Source organism: Copadichromis virginalis, linkage group LG8 (genome assembly GCF_057382275.1).
Source record: "Copadichromis virginalis isolate Kocher_CV1m ecotype Utaka linkage group LG8, C_Virginalis_male_GT1.1, whole genome shotgun sequence".
NCBI lineage: Eukaryota > Metazoa > Chordata > Actinopteri > Cichliformes > Cichlidae > Copadichromis > Copadichromis virginalis.
The window spans coordinates 4,633,298-4,657,144 of NC_140625.1; the positions used below are offsets into that span (position 1 = coordinate 4,633,298).

General features: G+C 39.2%; 1 protein-coding gene across 1 annotated transcript in view; it reads left to right on the forward strand.

Moving 5' to 3' along the window:
* ca10a (carbonic anhydrase 10 (inactive)a) overlaps positions 1–23,847 on the forward strand; it is a 320,448-nt gene that overhangs the window by 106,993 nt on the left and 189,608 nt on the right. The window lies entirely within an intron of this gene.

The window sequence follows — 23,847 nt, forward strand, 5'->3', positions numbered from 1 at the left end:
TTCAATTCTTCTATTTTATTGTTTCTATTGTTATTATTGTATTACACTGTAGTTTTTAATTTTATTGTTATTGTTAAGCACTTTGTGCAGCATCGGCTGTTGGAAATGTGCTATATAAATAAATCTGACCTTGACCTTGACCTATAAAAACACATTTACTGTTTGGTTTCCTTCTGAATGAAATCCATCTTAGCAGGCTATATCATATTTGATGTCCTACTTTTGGTCACATTGAAGTGCTCATGACCAAAGAGTTGGATAGAAAAGTAGATTGACTGGTAAACTGACTTTGCTTTTAGTGTTAGATCTCGCTTCTCCAAGATATACCAGTTCAACTGCAGGCCCATTCAATCTGTTGATATCAGACAGGCTGTTTATCCTCAAGGTCTTTTATTTTGTGCACAGTTCTTATGGGGAAAGTTATCATAATAGGGAATGTAAGATTTTAGTGTCAACCAGGTACTCCACTTTCATTTCCCACTCATTAGTGATCCTCTCTGTGTTATTCCACCCCTCCATGTTGTCAGCTAGAATAGGCTCCAGCCCCTGGACCCACATTTGGATAAATGATTAAGAAAGTAAATAGCTCTCATGTGCCTTAAATGTAACATTGGAAATTTGCTAAAAATGTACGTGGAAAAAAGGGAGCCATCTGTCAATGAACGTTGTAGGTGTGTTTGCAAAGCCCTCTTGTTACCCAAAATAGTTCATGAGCACAGACAGACTTCAGATTGCAGAAAGCACAAAAATAATTCCAAAACAAATATGACCTCATTTAACCTTTTTCAGAAACAACATGTGACAGAAAATATGACTTTGGACTTCACCTGAGGCTTCACCTGAGGCCTTTGCTTAGGAGAGAAAAAGGAGTTTGTTCTGTCTCTGCTCAGTATTCCCCATGTAATCTCGCTCAAAGCCTCAAGGCTCGCCCCCTGCCTTAGAAACACAAAAGATAAAAACTCTTTTACTGAATGAATCTTAAACTGTAACTCACATAAGTATTTTTATAGTGCACATGTCACACAAAATCACTTGTAAGTTGTCTAATTTATGTTCTAAAGATTCTGGAACTTGTTAAGAAAAAAGAGAGAATACGATGGAGCAAAGCCTAATGATGCAACTGTACTCTGGATAAAGAAAATCAGGCTACGGATTTATTGACGTGTCTTCCAGCCCTGGGAACACAAGAAACTTTGGATAATCTGCTAATACAGCTCACAATATTGAAATGATCAGATCACATCATTACCTTGCCCTTTGTTTTCCTAGAGCATACAACATCAAGATGTGTCAGATATGAACATATAGGTACACACAGTCAGTGGGAATAATTTTGCTCTTTATTTTAAATAAGAGCAACTGAAAGTGGTCAAACAGAAACTTGGGGAGACAAAATAATTCTAAACTCTGTCAAGGACCATATTTTTTCTAAACTGTTTTAATCCCTGCATAGCAAATAGAACACTGAAAAACAGTCTGTTGGATTAGCATGAAAAAAATGTACATTGGTTGCAGGCAATAGATTTATTGGCATTGTCAAAGTTCATTTCCTGTGTTATAACTGCAGTTTTTATATGTTAATTGGAATATTTACGTTTAAATTTATTTATTTTTTATGTTGAGTAGTTTTAGTTGCCTTATGTTAAAATAACCTAATTATTTAATTTTCATAAATAAGTATACTGGTATATCTGCTAAACTGCTATTTAACATGTTTGCAATAACAGGTTTAACACAGTAAGCTCTTTAGTTTGATTAAGATACACACTCATTTGGCCACACTTGTTTGACCTGTAATGTAACACAGCACTGAATCTCTAATATTATATCAAAGCAAGATAAGGTGCAAAAGTAAAATCACAACAGTAAAATTATTAAAATGTCTATAGAAAACTAGTAAAGCTGTTAGGATCCCCGGATTTGGAACCAGTGTTTCAAGTTTTGTTTACATTCAGTATGTCCTGGGCTTTCTGTATATTGATATTCTAAATTTATGTTTATCATCAAATTCAGTCCCAAGTTTTAGTTTTTGAATTTTAGTTTTCTCCCTCATTGTAGTCATCTCGTTTCCATTGTGTGTCCCCATGCTTTGTCTAGTTTTCGTCTGTTTGTAATTCCATGTTTTGTTATTTCCTGTTGTACTTTAGTAATCTTTTGTCTCCTGTGCTTCCATGTCTAGTTTAGGTCCTGTTGTCGTATTGTTCCTGATTTGTTCTCTTCTGTATTCCTTTGTGTTCCAGCCTCTGTAGTTAGTCTCATCTCCTTAGTCAGTCATGTGTCTTTATATGTTTAACTTTGTCTATGTCAAGTTCATATGTCTTAGTTGTTGTCCCAGTGTTCTTTCATGTTTTACTTTGTTAAATCTCTTGTCTCCTGTACGTCATGTTCAGTTTTACTTTCTCCGTCTCATCATCCCAGATATGTTCCTGCTGTGTTTCCCAAATGTTCTCCCGTAGCCTCAACACCAACTGTGTATTTATCGTGTCCATCTCCTGTTGTTCCCTGTCACATCTTAATGCCATTAATGTATGTTTTTTATCTGCGTTATGGGCTCCCTAGTTTCTAATGTTTTGTATACCTAGGTTCAATGTTTCCTTCATTTTTGCTTTTGTATTTCTGAAATGTCACCGGCAATAAAACAGCTTTTGAGTGTATTTTTTCCTCCTGTACCCTGCATACTGGATCTAAATCTTGCTTTATGCTTCATGATAAAAGCAGGACTTGACCCAAGCAATGTCTGCCTTTTAGCTTCCAGATTAGCTAGTAAAGCTGTGTCCCAAAACGTCGGCTGCATCCTTCAGAGGCTGCATTTGAAGGCCGATTACGTCACAGCCAGGCGACGAAGACTGTCCCAATTTGTCGACTCCCTCAAATGCGGCCGACAAATGCGTCCTTCATTTCCCCGAATTTGAAGGATGGGCCGGGTGTGTCCTTCGTGGCTCACCATATCCCAGAATTCATAGCGCGGCCCAGCCAATTTCTGAGTTTTAAAATTAGTCTTATTAATCTTTCTGGGTCACAAAATAAACTTTTAACGTGCTAAAGTTATTAGATTAAATAAAACTTTAAATAAAACTTTATTAATCCGTCGGGTGGGTTCCTCCGGAATTTTCACACAGCTGAATAAACGTAAAACAGAAAACTGATTAAACAGAAGTGTAAGACGGTGAGAATTTACGCCAGTGTCCTGTTATATTTTAGATAGCAAGGAGCAGATGGACGAGTTTATTAAACTCCACCGACACAGCGGTGACGCACATCTGAAGGCTAGACCGTCCCACAGCCTCGCACTTCCAGCCTTCTCGGTCTTCGAAGGACCCGGCCCACGTAGACCGCGAAGGCCAGGTCCGTTTTGGCCGACGTTTTGGGACACAGCTTAAGTCTTCAGTCCAAAAAACTTGGCAGACGGCAAACAGCAGAGTTTACTGTTTGCCCTCTGACTTGTCTAGGGCATCTCTGTGTTTTGAGTGTTCAACATTTTCACTGTGGTCTCCTCAGTGGGTCCTTGGTTGTGAAACGAGTCCAAAGTAACCTGTGTTTCACAAGGTTCTGCTCTGCATTAAATCAGTACAGAGGAACATGTAAGATGGATAAATTGAATGTCTCAAAGCCTAGGAAAGTCAGTATTCCAGTAGTAACACACCCAATGGAGTCATAGGAGTCATCAGAAAAGTAAAGGCATACAGCAGTAGCAGAAGTGGACGTGACCTCAACACACTCTAGGGTTGAGGTATTTTCAGTCCTGTGGAAGTGCAGGACTGAGGTAAGAGAAGTTCAATATTTTTCCAAAATGCCTATTCATAAACCGAAGGTTGATTGTGGCCTTGTATACATCACAGCATGTCTTGATCCTGTGAAAAAATTGAATAAAGGTTTGTCTTAAATATATAGCTTCATGTATTTCATATTATTTTAGGGTCACAGTTATTTTTTCCTGTATTTTCACCCACATACTGATAAAGGTGTGAGGAAAAAAATACATTTGCAACATCATCATCATAAAGAACATTTTTGAAAACACAGAAAAATGTGATTTAAACAAGTAAATTAAGTTTGAATATTCACCAATAATACAGGGCGTTAGCAATGAGAGAGTTAAGACTGTTAACTGCATTTTACAGGGAGAATATCAGAGAGAGGGGAACAGCATTTACAACATTTATTCCCTAACTCTGAAAATAAATGGACAATCATGGTTTACATGTTTGCTTGAGTCGGCTAATACACATGCTACTGCAGACATGTGAAAGGTTAGGGATAAATGAATTTAAACATCAAATTCTTACAGAAAATTCAGTTATTTCTTTAAACAGGAGTAGCTTTTTTTTTTTTTAAAGTTTTTTTTTTTAAGGCAAGCTCAGCAAAATGCCAAGAAGGCATTTGACTTTGTCAGTTTGTCTCCGTGTAACTGTGCAGTGATTCACAAGCATACATAGCAGGTATCTGTATGAAAATGTCCACTCAGTGGACAGGATGCTTCGTGTGACGTAAGCTTTTATTCAATTTTTCCAAGCATTCCGTGTAAAGCAATGCCACGGGAACTGACTAATTGAATGAGAAAAAGAGCTGGTGCTGGTGGTTTGCCCTGTAAATGTCACCTTGACAGGGTGCCTGTCTCCTACATTTGGGAAGTAAGAGAGCATAATTCAAAAAAATCTTGTACTTGTTTCAGCACTGCAAGCCAAAGACAGTGGCCAAATTAATGAGCAACCAACTTTCAGTTCCACCCACTCCCATGTTGTTGTGAGAAGAGACTTCACATTGTGGATGATATAACACACTCTTGCACCTCAAATTATATCTCTCTGTTCAGGTGCTTTGACTAATGGCAATGTACACTAGTATATTCAGAGCTCTACAGGTCTGTCCGAAAACATTACTAGTAAAATGTTTCATCCAGAGATAAAACACAAATGCATACTGAGGACTTGGTGAGCATGCTCCATTAGTATGGAATACAGTGTATTAATTAGTTCTAAATCTATTGTAGCTGGCTGGAGTGGTGTACAGTATATAGTGTCCAGTTGGGGTGGCTGTAGCTCAGGTGGTAGAGCTAGTGCTAGTCAGCTACTGACTGGAAGGTTGGTGGTTTGATCCTTGGCTTCCCCAGTCTGTATCCTTGGGCAAGATACTAACCCCAAGTTGCTCTCCGATGCGTCCATCGGAGTGTGAATGTGTATGAATGCTTAGATTGCACTTAATTGTAGAAGGAAGTGAATGGGTGAATGAGGCATGTTGTATACAGCGCTTTGAGTACTTCGGGAGAGTAGAAAAGCGCTATATAAGAATCAGTCCATTATAGAGGGATTTTGAAACTGTTCATTGTGACATGACCAGAGTGAAGAATTTTAATCAGCTCCAAGGCCAACTTTTCATTTTCACTGGCACATTCCAATACCTTGATTGTTTTCTTTTATAGCCATTATGTTGTAGGTCTTCTGGTGTGCTTGAAATCATTTAAAGCTCTTTCAAACTACATATGGGTATAGATATTAGGATTTATATCTTTATTTGTGTGTTTTGTTTTTTTCATTATCTGTTTCTGCTGCTGTTCTGCATCTGCCACAACCACTACTCTCACGTTCCTCATCTGCACTTCATCTGCTTCCTTTTCCTCCTCCCCTGAAGCCTGGGTTCTGAATTTTGAAGCAAATTTGACATACCAAGGGTATCTTTCTATTATCTTGATTCATTTCTACATTCACAGTCTACAGCTGCTTATCAACTTGCTAAATTAACCCAGAATTTTCCCCATGTAATCACCAGTGTTGGGGAGTAACGGAATACATGTACCGCCGTTACGTGTTTAAAATACAAAATATGAGTAACTGTCAGAGGTGGAAAGAGTACTAAAATACTTTACTCAAGTAAAAGTACTATTACTTTGCTGAAATTTTACTTAAGTACAAGTAAAATTACCTGTCTAAAAATTTACTCAAGTAAAAGTAAAAAGTAGCTCATTTAAAATGTTCTCAGAGTAAAAGTTACATAGTTACTTTTTTGTCAGCAGGAGGACAGCCGCTTCTGAGTAGTGTAAAAAAGACAATGGGATAAATCTCAAAGTAGTTGTTTTTTAATTAAAAGAAAAACTTTACAAATTAAAGTGCAGTGGCAGTTAAACTGCAAGTCTATACATCAAAATGGATAATGGTCACCAAACCAACCAACCAAACTGTCAAAACCATATAATTCTTTTACATGAGAATGTGTTCTAAATTGTCAAATAAGAGAACAAATACTGAATTGAGCTGTACGGCAGCTGCTATAAAAATGTGTTTTAATTTTTTTAACTTGGCCCCGCTCTGTTAATTTTGAGGAGCAATTAAATTCAAAACTTTATTGATCCTGAAGGTTGACCTCGAAGGAAATTGGGTTAAGGCTGCCGACCTTTGCCAGCGCCATCTTACCCTTCTGACCATACATACATTACACAAACATCACATGGGGAAGACAGGTCAGAGAGGTATAACAATGGAAAATGCACCACATGAGGAAAGATAAGGAGAATTAGTCAGATTAGTCAGAGGTCCCTTTACTAAGGTTCAGAGCCGCGGACCTTCAGTAATAGTAATAAATCACACAGCAATAGTACATTCACGTAGTTGTAAACAGCATGATAATATATTAAGTAATCCAAAGTATTCAGAATTAGGGATGGGTACCGGTATCGGTTCTGACATAAACGGTAGTAACCAGACCAGACCGAAAAGCAGCGCACATTTCGGTGCTTTATTTCGGTGCTTTATTTCGGTGCTTTTTTTCCTGAGCTGTGATGCACTTTAGATTCTAGCCAATGATTTTACGTTTCCGAGGATAATAGGCGGGGCCAGGTAATCTGTAGAGCAGAGCTACAGATTAAAAATGCCCAAGGCGAAGCGGTCAAAAGTCTGGCTGTACTTCACAGCAAAAGATGCATACTCAGCAGCCTGCAACAAGTGCTTTAAGCTGATACTGTGATACTATCAAAGGAGGTAACACCTCGAATCTGATGAAACACCTGGCGACGCATAGCGTTTTTTTTTAAAGCCGAGAAATGCGCCGTATTTGATAGACCTCACACCGAGCACATGTACTGCGGGTGGGTTGCCTGTTATCGGACCCGGCGTTAGCAACATCCCCCAAAAACACGAAGAGCAGAGTCCTGGCCCCTAGCCCTGCCAGTGTAGCAGAAATGATGACGGATGATGATGGCAGCAGCAGCCGTTCTTCTCTGCGTGAGTAGCTTAATGTTGTTCGTGTGTAATTTACGTTGAGTAGGCTAACCACATTATTACATTAATGCACGTAAAGTGAACTAGCAAACATCATCATAGCTACATGCGGCTGTCTTCTTGTTTGATGGCAGATACTTCCTTCACCCTGGCCAAAAAGGCTAAAATGACCAAAAAAAAGTGGAAAACAGTTAAACATGAGAGGTTTTTGGAACAATTTTGTGTTTTTTCCATTGTTTAAGCACTGCTTCCAGCCAAGAGTGATACCATATATGCCCCATAGCTACAGAAAAGGCTAACATTGTTATTTTTTTTACAAAAAAACAGCTGAACATGAGAGGTTTTTGGATCACTTTTGTGTTCTCCATTCTTTAAGCACCGGTTTGAGCACCGTTTATGCACCTGCACCGTTTCAAAAGTACCGGTTTGGCACCGGTGTCGGATAAAACCTAAACGATACCCATCCCTATTCAGAATACGTTACTGTCATTGAGTAACGTAACGGAATACGTCACAGAATACATTTTGGGACATGTATTCTGTAATCTGTAATGGAATACATTTTAAAAGTAACCTGTTATGAATAAGATTAGTGGCAGCAGATTGAATGATTTTACCAAGATAAAAATCGAATGTCAGAAAAAATCTTCAGAGGTTAAACAAATAATGCAGAATGAAACCAACACAGATGCTGCAGAAAAATAAGCAGTATGATAGGAAAAGCACTGTGTAGTGGTTTAGTATTAAACTTGCTGAATGACTGTATAAGCAATTTAAGTGCTTTGGTCAATAAGTCTGGATAACAGGTAGTAGTTTAAAAAAAGCTTAGTCTATTTGAAAACAGGAAATGAAGCTGGTAAAAATGCCAACTGTGTCAATTACCAGAATTAGGACTGCTACACCCAAAAATTTATCTTTACAATGTGGTAGATTATAATGTTTAAAAGTTGCTTTTATGTATTTTTTTTCATCTGCAGCATCTGTTTTTAAAGCCCAAGCAAAGTATAAATATAAAACATAATTCAAATATAGGCTTAAACTATCTGCAATTTTGACCGTTTATTTGACAGTGTTGGGTCAACTTCAAAGAAAGTTTAAGTAACACCACTAACAGTGGCAAAAACAGCAGTACCTACCAATAAAAGAATTCAGCATATCGTCAACAACTCACCTTAGTATCACTGTCATAATTCAGACATGAGCTTTATTGTCTCATACCCATATTTAATTATAATCTTAACTGATGCTCTTTAAAAAAGTACCAGTCAGATTAGAATTCATTTGGAGCTGCAGTTTTTTTTGTCAGATTACAAGTGCAACTTCGCAACAATCAAATATCACAAAAAATGGAGTTATGCACAACATATTAATTTGCACATTCACCCCACATAGACTAAACAAGAATTTTTTTTTTACAGATTTGTGTGTCTGTCAAAAGTGTTACAGCCCTAGCAGGGCCTCTCTCTCTCTCCTGAGGGTGCCTGTGTGGGCGTGTCCCACTACCTCCTCTGCCTGAGGTGCCACCTTTCCCTCCTGTACAGCTGACTCCCATCAGCAATTAAAGGTATTTAAGCCCAGAGAAGGGTGAGCTCTGGGCCAGAGTGCCATTTTGTGTGGGTACAGCTAGTGAGCCGAGTGTTTTTGCGGTGTTTCCAGCTAGTGAGCTGTGTAGTGTGGTTTCCAGCTAGTGAGCTGTGTAGTGTGGTTTCCAGCTAGTGAGCTGCGCTTTCCTTTTGACTTTTTGCTTTATTTGACCAACGCCTGAGTTTTGTTTGTGTTTTGTTTGTGGTGATAGCGGCTTGTCCGTCTCTTTTAGTTGAATTACTTCAATAAAACTGTTTTATTTAACTGTTTCGCCTCCTTGACTCCTTTTTCTGACCCGGTCACTTTTGTTACGTCCCCAGCTTTCAATGATATCAGGCAGGGCATTCTGTTGAGTTCAGGCTTTCACAGACAATGCTGACTGTCCAAAAGCAGACTAAAACACAAATTGGAAAATAATTAAACCTTTTCAAAACTCTTTAGATGATACTCCTCCAGAATCTAACAGTGGTGAGACTTATGTGAAACATAAAAACTTTGTCTCTGATCCAGAGAGATGGAGGTCCATGGTGCCATGTAAAACAAATTTGAAATTCTAATCATTTGATAATAAATTGTGAAAACTTATAATTTAAAATAAATAAAAAATAATTCAAGCATATTTTTCTTCTCTCATAAAAAACCCAACACAATCAAATGTCATTGTATTAAAGGCACCAACAAATCCATTCGCTTTCACTTATACTAATGGCCAGTGATGCAGTTTTTTTCTATCCTTTGTTTCTCAGGAAATTCTTACAAAAATAGCTCTTAAACAGTAAAATCGAGCCAGTAATGTTTAGAATTACTTGTCTATTTGTCTGGAGTTAATAGTGTAATTTGAAGTTTTGTAAATTTGTACAACAGGAAACTCATTAAATGGAAAAAAAATATTGAAAAGACAGACATTGATATATTTACATTGTTAAACGTCATTCAGACTGACCACAGGGTGCGTTTGGAATACAAAATCCTTCAATAAGTCAGTGCTGAAACCCTGAATAAACTAAAAAGTAATTTAGTAAGCAAGCACATCCTAAACCCCTGATTGCTGCAAATGTCTAGTGCTGAGACATGATTTAGCAAGAGTCCAAATCAGTTATATTTCTTGGAGCTGCCACTGACTTTTGACCTTCTTTCAGACATTTTTTTACAAGGATCTTGAACAAATCACATTATTATTACCTGTAGGTTGCTCACCCACAATCCTCCTGTAAGTGAGTGTGTGACTGTTTACCAGAGGGAGAGAAAAGCTTTTTAATACTGCCAACAACAGCAAGCAGCCAAGGCTTTCAGCTCTAATACTCTGTCGCTTCATTAGCACGAACAGTGTGTATGTGTATATGAGTGGGTGTGGGAAGGAGAATGAGGGAAGAGCAGCGTTGATACTGTCACTCAGGTACCATTATGCTTAAAACAACCCATATAGTGGCAGACAGAGTCTAAGAAGCAATTATTAATATTTCTCATCTGAAATAAGCCTTTGTAGAAGATGTATACAGTATGGACTTTAATTGTTTGGTGGGACTGAAGTCCCCTTTATGGACACATGAAAGACACAATTTCTATTACGGGACCTTTTCAGGAGCTTGGCCAAGCGATTAGCACTGGAAATTTTCTGTCTTTTATTTTCAGCTAAAAGGTTGTTTTAGAAATTCATAGCTGATGACTGAAAAAGGGTTAAAAGAGAGCATTAGCATCAAACAGGTCTTTAAGTCAAGTGCCACATTTTGAAAATGTATTGATTGAATGGAATTGAATTTTTATCTAGCTTGATGAGAATCTATGTGTTTTGACAGACAAAGCAAACACTGTTGAAAACTCTGGTTTTGCACCCTGCTTCTCTCATTTGCTTCAAGAGATGCTACATTTTGACCCCTAAGGATTAGATACAGGGCCACGGCTAGTTTTAATCATCTTCTTCATTCATCTGGATAGACTCATGGTTGAAGTGTTTCCTAGACTGAGAATCAGATGACCCGAGAGAGTGAGGTAGAGATTGCCTCTGCACATTTTCCCAAGGATTTAAAACCACATATAACCACATACATACTTGCTTGGACATGTTCTCTGTGTAGTCTGGTGAACAGTAACAAAAATGCAATAATATAAAGTGTTGAGGTGGCCCAGGCACTCTGTTGATTAAAATGGCAATACAAAGGTGTGGGAAACTGGAAGAAACGCTCAAGCTCAGATTCATTCTGCCACATACAAAGAGGTTGCTTCACTCAGTTCTGTTGTGTAAGATACAGCCTTATTGCTGGGTTGTCATCATTACACCTTGAAGTCATTATATTTACATTTTCTTTAAGACATCCACTCTTTTTTAATACAGTCACCTCCCCAGCATAGCTATCTGCTATGACAAAAACAAATTATCCCTAGAACTGTATTCTCTGAGCTGTAGATATTTTTACCTTTAGGAAGTTATTACTGAATTTGTTACTCTACTTGTTCCTGATTTTTTTTTACTCACCACTGTGGCTAGATTAGTGAGTATAAACCATCCTCTGAGGATAAAGGCATGATTTCCTTGAGTTGCAAGGTGTTTATCAGTGTGGCAGGTGGCAAGATTTGCCCTCAAATGCCAAAAATGAATATTGAAACTAATTGAGTCTCTCTGTGGATCAGGAGGGATAACGCTAAAACTCAGATAAAGATAAGTTGCTTATATACTGCGTTCACTTCATTTACAATTTTCAATGTTGTTGTCTTTTTGTTTTACTGAATTAAGTTGTTTGTCTTTGAACATTTATATATTTTCTGAAAAATTTGCAAAAGAAAATCGAATACTCAAATACCAGACCCATGGGCTAAAGACATTTTTAGTAGCAACCGGTGGCGCTCTTTTAAATTAGAAATACTAATTTAAGAACAAAATGACAAATAACAGGTGATAAAGGTAGGCATGTTGGATTTCCCATTATGGTTATGTGATGGATCAACAGATAAGCAATCAAGTCTGGCTATCTATAGTTTTGTCATGTAGCTGACTCACTACCTTGTGAAACATCAAAAGATCTTATGTTTTGTTGACTTGTTGACTCTAGAGCATGTGAGTGTGAGTGGGCAGGATTGAAGGCTCACTGAAAGCCAAGTAACAACTGCTACACGGTCTGCAAAACCATTCATGATTGTTGACAGCTTAAAACATTGTTTGTATCACAATAAGTAGTCAAATTTTCTATAGATTTCTCTTTTTCAAGTGATTTTAGTGAAATGTCAGCAAGGCAGTTCTCACTCAGTGACACAGTTACCTAACAGCTAATAAGTTAACAGGTCACTAAATTATCTGATTGGGTTCACTGCGGTAGCTGAGACAGACTGGTAAGTTTTTTGATACAATGATTTAAGTTTGCTCCTTTTTGTATGGCTAGCTAAATGCTGAAATACTGCAACTGCAACTTCCCTGGAGATCTTCCTGGACATCTGCGCTCATTCCAGCGTTGTGCCGAATTTATGTAAAAGTAAAACGTTGTCAGAAAAAATGTTCTCAAGTACAGATACTTGAAAATTCTACAATTATTAAGTATGTGTACTTCCCACATCTGCACTCCTGTCTGCATATAAAGCATGCAGCTAGTCCCTGTGCTTACAGTGGAAGGGGTTAATACACTGGAAAGACATTTACACCTACTGGAAATTTCCATTTTTCACTTATTAATGTGTCACATATTGTTAGAATGTTAATTTATTTGAAAGGACGAAAGGCTTGATTTCACAGAATTTTTTTAACCACTGTGACAATCTGGCATCTCTGTCTGTACTTAGAGGAATCATCCCCATTGACTTACTCATAAATCTGTTTAGACAGCCTTTTTTTCTGAACTTTTAGGTGACACTTCCTAACCAGTACTCTCTAATGTCTCTTCTTTACTTTGAGTAGTCCACTGAGTAGTCCACATCCTCTTCCACTGTTTCATCCATCGCCTAGCTTCAGTTTACCCTTATATTTTATGTTATTCCACCCCTGAGAGTGAAAGCCTCTCCTGGCCGCCAGCTTGTATATCCCAAACCATTAACAATATGACAGGAGGCATTATCTTGACTGGCATGTTTATTGTTCTGTTGACTGGGCAGTGCTAATGAGGCACTCGCACACTGCTGGGCCAGCAGGATTATCCCAGCATCACAGGACAAGCACAAACACGACCCGCTGTCACTGACCATTTCCCTCGACAGCCAGACACACATGAACACCCACTGTAATCACAATGCCTTCAGGTGTTCACACAACAAGCTCTAAATCTTGTGTTCAAAAGCTGTAAATTCTGTTTCTAAATGCATTTAAGCAGAATGTATTTTAAATTTTAAATTATTTTCTTTTAATTAAAAAGTTAAAGGCTGGAGAGCCAGATATTAACAAGCGATTTCGGCATTTGGCATACTTCATGTGATGGAACCACTACAGTGGGGTATGATCGGAATGGGGGGTGAATGGGCATCCCAGAAGGTAATAATGAAGAGAAATGACCACCCACCGTATAGCCAGGTACTCCTCTGCTAGATTATACCTGGTCTCTTGCTCCAACAGTTTTCGGGTGATGTATACTAACAAGGTGGTCGACCTGAGCAATACAATGTCACCCTTTGTCACCCAGTGAAGATTGTCTTAACCTAGCCCTTCTGTTGTACAGGCACTGCTGACGTTCCTGGGCCTGGAACAAATTCTCCCATGACAACCTCCCCACTGTATGTAGCTTTGCTCTTAGGTCCAGAACGTATTGAATTTCATTCTTAGCTACACTTGGATCTTCCACTCAGTTTTTTCTTTAATTAGGTCCAACAACCACTTTGGCTTCCTGCCAAACAGTAATTCAAAGGGGGGAAATCCTGTGGAGGCCTGGGACACCTCCTACACTGCAAAACAACAGACGGTCTAGTGAGCAATCCCAATTGCATTCAACTTCAGCATTCATTTTCACCTAGGCTTGGACCTTCCAACCATTTTTTTAATTTTAAAAATCCCAACACCATTTTGTTAAAAGGTTAATATGGAAATCAAAAAATAAAATTTCACATTCACTCAGACTGGATCACAATTTGTTGAACCTTTTTTTGTTTTGTTTTGTTTTTCAGAAGCATTACAAAGCATTCATTTTTGGCTAACTAAGTTTTAAATAGTATAGCAAGGCGCACACATACTTATAAAAATCCATACTGAATATCTGTGCACATCTGCCATATTATTGTGGCGAGGCATAGATTCAGAAATATGGTATAAATCTATTTCTAAAGTGTAACCATCGGTACAGCATCGGTAAAACTCTGACCCTCCTAAAACTTATTAATAATTCTGATTCATGATGAGATTCGATAAGTATATCTTGAGCAAAAATCTATGTATAGATGCGTTTTTGCACTTGTAAAATTGTAATTGTAAAAGTAAATTTATTTAAAAAAATAATTTTTAGTACAAAGACCTCCCTTCCCCCTACAAAATTTTGAACATGGTAACAAATCTAGTCGATTTGTAGTTAACCAGTTAAAAATAAAGGAAGAAAAAATAAATATATGTGCCATTAATTACTTATTTTGAACACACAGTATATGAACCTGAAAGAATAAACAACACTTTTATGGACTTTTATAAAACTTTATATTCACCACAGATAAACCCATCAAACAAACAAAATTGATAAATTTCTTGACAACATAACCATTCCGAAATTACCAGACAGTCAAGCAATGGCACTGGATTCAACACTGATGTAACCCGTCTGTAAGTTACGCCTGTCAGTGCGTTGTGTTCTGGTAAGCAAGAGGCAGGAGACACCACTGGGTTTTTGGGTTCTTTACTGCACATCTGCAACACAGGAATACAGGTCTTGTGCGCCTGCCAGGACACCTCTCCTCCGGCCATGTTTAAAGGAGCTGTGCGTGCAGCTTTATTAACGCTACAATAATATAATAAATCAAATACAACAATTTGTTTTAAAATATTAACTTAAACTCTCAAATGAAATAATTCAAAAACAAATAAACAATCAGACAAATACAATTTAATAACCAGGACCCAATATTTTGGTGCTGCTTATAGTTCAAATCTTATACTTAAGTACAATCATATTATTAAACACCATCCAACAGGCAATATAACACTGTACCAGAAAAACAATGAATGAAGGACCGCATCCCCAAAACATAGAAAACATCTCCTTACCTGCAACACAGGAATACAGGTCTGATCTGTGTGTGTCATGCGCCTGCCAGGATACCTCTCCTGACGAAGGAAAACAGTGCATGCTGTTAAAAAAAATACTGCAGCGATTCCTTTCACCTGCCGCTAGCGACCAGGGTAACTCAGCATGCTAACATTACTGCTGTGTTCTCGGCTAAAGCTCATTAAAAACTTAAATTAGCAAACTCCGCCCTCCACAAAACTTACACCGAACGAGTCTCTCAGTAACAGACAAAAACTCGGCGGTTCAGCTATATTCGCATTGCAGCTTGTGGTCTTAACACACTTTAATTAGCTGAGAGCAGCATGGCAGTGACTTACCTCCGGCCATATTGAAAGGAGCTGTGACCGGGGCACACATGCACTCGCCTACGTCACACGCATTGCACACACACACGAACACACACAGACTCAGATTACACAGGCAGAAGATTAAAATGCAAAATGAAATATTTAATTTAAATATGGATAAAATTCACAAGTTTTTAACAAATATGTTAGATCCCCCCCCCCCCTCAATTTCACCAAAATCACTACACATATGAACGGTACTGCAATACCAAGAGGCACATCGATGCTGAACTGCCATCACCTCCGGACCAGGCAACCCGAGGATCTTATCCCATAGTTCAGTTAAAAAATTATCTGTAAACAAATTAAAAGAAGTTGGATAGGTTCTTCAGGCCTCCAACCCTTTTAGAACACAAAGGTGCAGCCTACACCTCATCAAACGTGATCCCCCAAAGACACACTGGACAGGCGTCATGATGCCCCAAGTAAATACACATTCATAATATACAATGGGGTGACTGGGAAACGGTCTATGCCAGAGACCAAGCCTTCTGTGGTGGTATCAAGTCCCAGACGGTAGGTTTCTGGACCATGTTCTCTATCAGCCTGTTGACTGACTTGACCACCCGACCTGCTCTGGTACCCACTATGCCTCGAACAGTAGCATGGTCAGGGTCATGTCTTGGCAAGTTGGATGGCTGACCAGAGATCTGATTCATGTCTGAGTCAAAAACAGGAACAGTCCGTGGAACGACAGTGTCCCCATGACAGGCAGCTGGAGGAGAAACTGCGCCAGACCGTATCACATCAGAGGTAGTGGAACAGTCAAACGGAGAAGGAAGAACAAAGTGCTGGGTCTGAGCAGAAGGACACTGAGATCCCCCTCACTGGAGAAACCGTCCAGGGACTGACTTCCCAATGAATCCTGAACAGGAAGGAAACTCACGTCCAACAGAAAGTTTCTGTGTACGACCTTACTCTGGCCTGAAGAGTCACTGATCTTGTAGATGCGGGTCCTGGAATGCTTCTCCACAACCGTATAAACCCTGCTGTGGCCATTCCTGTTTGGCTCTGAGAGGGAGAGCTCGTAACATATTGCCAAGTGTGCGGTTAAACCGCTCTGTGCCACCATTGCCCATAGGGTGATAAGCAGTAGTGTGGGACTTGGCAACGCCAGAAATCTGCAGAAGCTCAGACAACAGCTCACTCTCAAAGCTGGGACCTTGGTCTGAGTGAATACGCTCAGGGAAATCATAGACACAAAAAACAAAGTCCCACAACTTTCTGGCAACCTGCTTTGCAGTCTGATTCTTCCATGGGAAAGCAAAGGCCATCTTCGTGAAGTGGTCAGTCGCCACAAGCACATCAACAGAGCGCTTCTTTCTGTCCTCTGCTGACCAGAAGTCGATGCAGACGAGCTCCATGGGAGCAGAGGTCTTAATGCTCTCTAATGGGGCTCGTGCTGCAGGCTCTGGAGTCTTGGCGAGTATGTACCTCCCACAGCACCGAACATGCTCCTTCACATCCCTCTCCATGTTGGGCCAGAAAAAACGTTGTCTTGCTAAATGGAGGGTCCGAGCTTGACCCTGGTGCTCTGCCAAATCATGGACACCTTCCAAGGCCTGAGCCTGTAAATTCGCTGGAAACACCAACTGGAGTCTCTTTGTTTTGTTCACAGGGTCTCTTGTCTCCCTGTAGAGAATCCCATCCCGAACCTTGAGCTTCTCCCAGTGTTTCAATAGGGCTAGTGCCCTGGAATCCATATCATGTCTCTCACGTCTGGAAGGGCGCCTCCTGTGGGCTACAAGTGGCAGGACAGTAGAGATGGTTGGATCCAGCTCATGCAAGCTAAGTGATGGCAATACATCACGGCGAACCAGTTGCAGCTGCTGAACAAGGTGAAGAAGGGAAGCAGCCCTGTTCTCCGCAGCGGTTTCCTAGTGACCATGGTGAAGCAAGGTAACCTTGACTTCTGACGACCTGTAGGATTCTGCTGAGGTCAGAGCTGGAGCATTTTGTTGGACAACCTGAAGATTTTGGACACTAAACCTGAAAGCGTCCTACAGCGCGCACACACACATGAACACACACAGACTCAGATTACACAGGCAGGAGATTAAATGCAAAATGAAATATTTAATTTTAAAAAAAGGTGTTTTGTGTGAAATTCAGAAGTATTTAACAAATATGTTACACTGACATTAGATTAACTCGAGGATGCCCTGAAAATGCCCAATAATAAGGCTCCAGATCCAGATGGATTTCTAGCAGAATTCTACAAAGAATTCTGGACAATTCCACAGATTGCTGCAGGAACTCAAGGAAAATGGCAGACTACCACCAAGTATGAGTTCTGCCAACATTAGTCTCCTGCTAAAACCAGACAAAGACCCTATATTTCACACCAGCTATTGTCCAATATCCCTTATTAATGTGGGCCTTAAAATAACATGCAAAGCTTGCCAAAGACGGTAGAGAAGATAACCCCCCATATAACACATCCTGACCAAACTGGTTTCATTAAATGTAGGCACCCATCAACAAATACATGTGGATTACTTAATTTGGTAGACTATCCATTTTGTAAAAACATTGAAACCACAATATTGTCTCTAGCTGCAGAAAAAGCCTTTGATAGAGTTAACTGGAAATTTTTAATTTGCAACTTTACACAAATTGGTCTTGGAAACTCTTTCATAAACTGGTTAAAAATATTATATAATTCCCCAACAGCTCGTGTCAGAACAAATGACCAAACATCCTCCAGCTTATGTCTCCAGAGGGGCACCAGACAGGGATGCCCACTCTCCCCTTTTTATCAAACCACTAGCAGCAGGAATTCACAGGCTATAGCGATTAAGAGCATAAAATGCAAGAGTGTAGAACATAAGATCGGTCTTTATGCAGATGATGTGTTACTTTTTGTCCAGCACTCACAAACCACACTCTCTGAGGTAATTACATTAATAAACTCTTTTTCAAGAGTTTCAGATTATTCGATAAGCTGGTTAAAATCTGGAGTTCTTCCAATTAATTGCTACTTCCATAATTATTCTTCTACCCCACTGCAATCGGGAAATATTAAATATTTAGGTATTAATGCCTCTCCTAAGCTTGCAGATTTAACAAAATTAAAATCACATCCCACTTTTAAAGAAAGTAGAAGACAATCTGGCTAGATGGAAACATCTACCCATATCACTCATGGGAAGAGTCACTTTAATACAAATGATCGTCTTATTATTTATTATAATAATATTATTTATTATTTGGTCTTATTATTTATTTATTTTCAATGATCCCAAGTAAACCGTCATCAGACTGGTTTAGATCTCTGGAATCGTTTATTTCAAAATTCCTTCCTAAATCCCACTTATTAGCTTAAAACGCTACAAAGGATAAAGGACTAGATCCGCCTAATTTTCACCACTATTGTAGCCAACAGGCTACAATTCATCTCAGGATGATTTGTACCACCTGTGTGAACACTTGTGTTTGTATAAGGTGATAAGGTTTCTCCATGTAACTGTCTAATAGTAGGTAGGTGTGAGGAGCCATAGCCCTGCCTCCCAAGACATGACACAGTCATGGTGGAGATCCAGGCCCCAGACATCTAGAGGCCCCCCAGAACACAAGAGCCCAAGCAGGACCACTGCAGGGGCAGTCGCGCCACTCAATCGCCAGGGCTGAACCAGTGCATACCTGAGCACCCAGACCTGGACACAGAGAACCACCAACACACCAGTAGGATGGGGGCATCAGCCACTGCCATCCACAGCCATCTCAGGCCCCCAAACGCCTGGCTGAGATATTCCAAGAGAGGTGGAGTCTAAGACCAAATGTCACACATAAACACAAACATGTGTGAGGTCATGCATTCCAATCCTAATGCACACTTTGTGGACAAAAGCAGACTACCCCCGGTCCTGCAGCAGCAGGGAAACCCACCGGCCCAGACCTCAACCAGATGGCCAGCTCCTCCTCCCGGCCCCCCGTCCCAGATGGCGATCAGAGGGGGTGTGTGAAGACCCCATACCTCACTCTGCCCGCTCATATCTTGTGTTGATGCCGTGCTGTTCTAAAGTGTATTTAAACACAGGAGGGGCATGGTGCCAGCTGGTATCAGCACGGACCCTTGATTTCTGCTGTATTTGAAATACAGAGGTGGGCACCGGCACCAGAGGTGGGGCTGAATAAACAGACCGTCTGGAAGTCTTTTAGTGTGCCCACCCCCGAGGCCCTATATGTATGTGTCACAAGAGAGTTCAAGTAATGCAAGTGTCTAAGTTGTGGAATAAAATTGAGGCACAGGTGGCCAGGAGGGGACAGAGGAGGAATGCTTCCCCTCTACCTCAGTGACGTACCTGTAACTTAAGGTCCCTCATGTGTGGTGGTGTGATGGAGCAAGAGAGGCAATTAGGGATGGGGAGGAAAGGTTTGCCAATAGGCACCCCCCATTCCCCGTAATTCACCAAAGGCAGAAGCCGCGGGCCCCTCCAGACTACCAGCTCAGACTTTCCTCCAGCCCCGCCACACCTGCCAGAAAAACACCTCCCAAGGGCCACCAGAGCCCCATTCAGGTGTTGGTATTCTAAAAACCTCTTCTTGTTAATCCCATACTGTATAACTGATCTGTCACACGAAATAAAGTCTGTTCCTTCGAATATATGTTCATAGTATTCAATTACTTTACAACTCCAGTCTGGGAAGTTAATCATATTGTTCTGTAGTAGGTCTTGTCTGTTCTAATTGTAACAAGTTAAAAGTGAAAAAAATGAATAAAAATAAAATAAAGATCAAATAAACAATGACAATCAAGTTGACCTGTATAGCAAAAGCCGTAATGGTCCACTGGGGTATTTTGGGGCATGTTGGGCATTTTGGTAAGGTAAGACAGCTTTTTCTAAATAGGAACTAAGTTGTTCTGCTCATTAAAATGACCACATGCCACTGAAAAAGAAAACTGTAATTTTACCCTGCAGAGCACACAACCAGTAAGTTTGTTTGTCTCACTTTGGTATATGCCTATTCTGAATCAAACTAAAAGTTGTTATATATTCTAGTCATACACCCTGTGTTCTTTCATCTTTTTTTGCTTGCTTGGTTCCTAAAACAAAAATGTAGCAGCTCCGGTAACATATCGAAAAAGGTATGTGGCAGCAAGTACAGCATATGTTATATATGTCATATGTGACATATGTTAAATTTATCAAACTAACACCTTTACGTTTTCCGATCGCTTGAATAGCTGAAAACACTGGAAATTACTTTGTGATGTCTCCACAGGAATAGGACAATTGAGTTGATGACTAATATAATTCATGTAATTGTTGGCTTTGATAGTATAATTGGATTTTTTAACTGTGAGATTGTAATGTGTATGTAAATTTGTCAGACAAATGACTGTGCTGAGAATTCAGATGCATGTAAAAATAAATTATGACTTAGAGAGAAGGTCGGAAGGCGCAGAGTGTCCCATTCCTGTTCGATTTAAAACTTGGAATAAATATTCTGGGGACATGTGACATTAACATTAATATGTCTTAAAGTGGTACAATATGGGACCATTAATGTTTACCTAATGCGAAGGGATTTGCTGGTGCTCTAAAAGTCTTTAAACTCCCCTTTCTCCATATTCAACAGAAAGGCTTGAGATTCTTCTTTCTAATCTGACTACATTTTAATTGTAGTGTTGAACAACGCTAATGAGATTTAAAATTTCTACAACATGAACAAAAAAATAAAGTAGTCTGGAATATCATTAACCCAGAATGATCACTCAAGTGATTTTAAGCAATCTGAAACATATTACTCATATTCAGCACAATTTATTTTGGTCCAATCTTTGCTTGAACTTAGGTATTAAATATACTCTTATAAATAGGATGTTATTTAACCTATTTGAAGATAAGGTCCCAAGGCTGGCTCAGCAGACACTGGTATAGTAAGTATGCTGTTTGTTAGGTCCTTGAATTTTTGAGAAGCAGAGCTCCCAATCAATTATACTTCTTTCTTACTTACATTCACAGTAGAGGCTCCTCATCCATCCACCCACACCTTCACTATATGTTGAGATTATGGCTCTGTAAGAATGTCCCCTTTATTCTTATCCTGTTATGATCGTAAGTGTTGTTGTAAAAGGGACTGTCATGTAAATATAACCAGTGGGCTCGTTCTGTTTGTCTTATTGTGGAAAAATGTATAAAACCGGCTGTAATTCCTAAACAGTCAATGTTTCTGTTGCTGAAAATCTGCCCTTCAATTACACCATGCTCAATTCAATAAACAGATAGATTACATTAATTGAACACATAATGTTATCAGGTTCTAGTTAAGTTTCATTCAAAACATATGTACTTATGCAATTGAATTATATATTATTTTATATTTTTTGGAAATTAAATGTTCATTGATCAGTATGGCTACAGTTATGCTTAAGATCACTTTGAAACAACATCCAGACTCAGTTCCTGACTGGCTATATGATAACAGTGTGGTGCTGACTGGGCTACAGGCAGAAGTCACAGCATACTCTAAGCACTCTGGAAAAATATGAATGAAACTAAACCACACCAGAATAAACTAGTGGATATAAATCCTGTGTAGATACACTATGCCACTAAACTTGACCCCAAGTATAGTGTTGCGCATTACTCTAACCTTTACTTTGTCCTTACTCACTAGGTGGTAGCACGTTGCATCCTTTATTTATGTTGCAGAGATTGGTGGTTGAGTGTGATTTTCAATAGGCTCCCTTTGTATATCAACTAGGACTAGAATTCCTATCACAGCAGTCCGTGGTTTATGCACCCTTGAGGATGCATAAGCCAGAGACCTTTTTGAAGACATTTACAGACCTCCTTGTATTTGGCTGCTTCAGTTCGGATTCAATCACCCTGTTCCTGATGATGGGAATGAATCCGACAGCATAATCCTGTCATTACTACAGCTATTTGACCCATTATTAATTTAAAAATGGTTTTTAGTCTAGCTTTGTATGTTCTTAATCCCATTTTTTCATCTCAGTCACCTCAGTTACTTGTGCTTGCCTGATGTGGGAAGTAATGAAGTAAATACTTTGCTACTGTACTTAAGTAGAATTTTCAAGTACCTTTACTTGAGTAGTTTTATTTTCAATGCTCTCTATATAATATGTCTATCTTTTATGTGTGGATATATATTAAAGTATATGAGAAAGTGTGTTAATAAAAATTATAAATCTTTGCAAAGCTCGTCATTTTAGAATTTGAATTTAAACTTTAGAATTTAGAAGCAATCAGCACTTAGGTTTTTCTATCAGATATCAAAAGCACACAGCAGTTAAAGCTTACTAATTAAATTTCTCTTACTGTGAGTTTGGCAGTTCTGTGTTATAAAAAATGCTCAAACTCATTGGCCAGTACTAGGAATGGGAGTTGATACGAACATAGTTATTCCGATTCCATTATTGGTATCACTTACCAATTCAGTTCCTTATTGAGTCTCATTAGGTTCTCTGGTTCCGCTTTGAAAGTTACCAAGCAGCATAAAGACATTACATTCGTGCAAGTTAATTACATGGTGTGTGGTCAAATGATTGCGCTTGTTGGAGGTTGGTGTAATCAGTGTTGGGGGCCAGTACTCAAAAAAAGTAATGTATTACACATATTATTCTGTTCTTAAGTAATGCAGTTCTTTACTTAATTGCTGGGGAAAATGTTTTTTTATACTATTGTGTTTCTCCATAAAATGATGTCAAGCACATTGTCTGATAACTGATTGTAAGAGTACAAACAGAGGCTGCAGGCTGACTGCTTATGTGATTTTCTCTGACAGAATTAAATAAAACCTGATGAAGGTCAAAGGTCGTCACTTGTATGTTGAACTACAAACTTGTCATCTGGAATTTTTTCACAGTTTTTTTACACATAGTGTGTTATTTACCATAAAGTGATTCAGAGTTATTCATACCAGAGTAACCAGAGAGGATCACATATTTTTAAATATATAACTTTCTACAGGACTGAATATAATATCTTTACGTAAAAGTCCGGAGCCTCTGGGGAGTATTTATAACATTACACAAACCAAAGGTCTCATCACAGTGTTGATGGAATGCTGGGTTTATCCATCTCCTGGGGCGGGCCTACGGAGGAGTGCTGAAGATTTCCCTGTGAGGGAGCTGCTGGTGAAGATCACGAGTCCTGCTTGATCAATGCCATGAGCTTCAGTCTTCCTGGTGTTTCTTAATTGATGCCTCTTACAGCGGGTCAACAGAACTTATGGCACAGGACAGCTGTGATGAAAGAAAGGGAAGAAGTTTCTCCAAACCTCTGGACCCAGGAAACCCAGCTTGGTTCTGATGGTCTCCCTCACCAGTTTCTCTCCAGGGTGAATGTAGCTATATAATATGGACTCTATTATTAAATGAAAAGAACAAATTAGACTACACTACTGAAACGTTCTGCTGCTGTTTTTAAAGTTTCCATGTTACCAGGCTGTAGAGATTTAAACAGTTTTAGATCCATTACACTCACAGTCTTATGTTAAAATCTCAAAGGACAGCATTTTTGATATTAACAGTAACTCTGGGCCTCTGTAGAG